This window comes from Cyprinodon variegatus, unplaced genomic scaffold (assembly GCF_000732505.1).
Source record: "Cyprinodon variegatus isolate N-32 unplaced genomic scaffold, C_variegatus-1.0 Scaffold355, whole genome shotgun sequence".
Taxonomy (NCBI): Eukaryota; Metazoa; Chordata; class Actinopteri; order Cyprinodontiformes; family Cyprinodontidae; genus Cyprinodon; species Cyprinodon variegatus.
In genome coordinates, this window is record NW_015150808.1 from 703,049 (window position 1) to 704,316 (window position 1,268).

Sequence of the window (1,268 nt, forward strand, 5' to 3'; positions counted from 1 at the left end):
TGTGGCTCAGGCAGAAGAGCAGAAGAGGCCAGGCAACGGAGGAGGTCCTAGTTCCTCCGGCTTGAAGATACTTGGGTCGGGATCTACAATAATAGGAGAGAGACAGATACACGGAGTAAGGTTTATGTTCTGAAAATAACTGAGAAATTCTGTTAGGACTCGGTCTGGTATCATGCCCGAAGTGATAAAGAACTGACGCCCTACTCCTGGTTTCAGCTCCTTATGAAGATCCCTTGATCAGTGGAGATGAGCAACACCTGTGTGCTGTCACACTATGCAGAGAGGAAGAGAGAACCCATGCCAGCACAACCTGCACATAAAACCATGAGTATGACAGCACCCCCTCCTTAACAGACAACCCCTGGCAGCCGTCAGGAAGAAAAAGCCTCGAAAGCCGAGGAATCAAGAAGCGTCCTCAGGACCATACCTAGCCAAGTCTACCAAGTACTGGAAACCACAACGTCTAGAGGCCACAATATGCCTAACTGTGAAGGCGGGGTGGCTATCTACATCCCGGATGGATGGAGGGGGCCTTGTTGGAGAGCACAAAGGACTTGAGGTAAAAGGCTTGATCATAGACACGTGGAACGTAGGATGAACACGGTGTGCAGGTAGCTTCAGGCGGACTGCTGTGGGGTTGACAATGTGATCAAGTCCATGTGAACAGTCCAATAAATCTAGGAGCTAGTTTCATAGAAATAGCTTTAAGTAGGAAATCCCAAGAGGATAGTCAGACCTCTTGTCCAGGAACAACTCCCTGCCGCACCCTGAAGAGAGAAGGAGAAAAGGACCCATGCCACCACAAGCTGCACATAAATCCATGAGTGAACCATGAGTGAAAGTGACAGTTTTTTCTCTCATTAGTTCTGCCTAGATTTTTTTCCTTAAGACTTCGAAGGTGTCCCTGCAACACATAAATACACAAGTTGCAATAGGATAGGAGAATTTTGTATTTCCAAAGTGATCCAATCTGAACGGTTCAAACCATAGAAGTTAAAGATGATGGGTTGGATATTCATTTGATTTGATATTATAAAACACTATGGTTTACTTAAACATTTCATGCTGGTTTAGGTATAATAGAAAATTATGCATTTAAAGGCATAGTGAAGGACGTTCTTTTTCAAGGTTGATCATCAATATCAGTGGTCCTCCTAGTTGTCAATCATTCTGGTGATATATTTACGTAAGGCGGTCCCACGTGCTCGGTGGTGAGTCTGACATAGTGGAATAATGCAAATGTTCCTTTGTAAAATAAGCTTGTATGA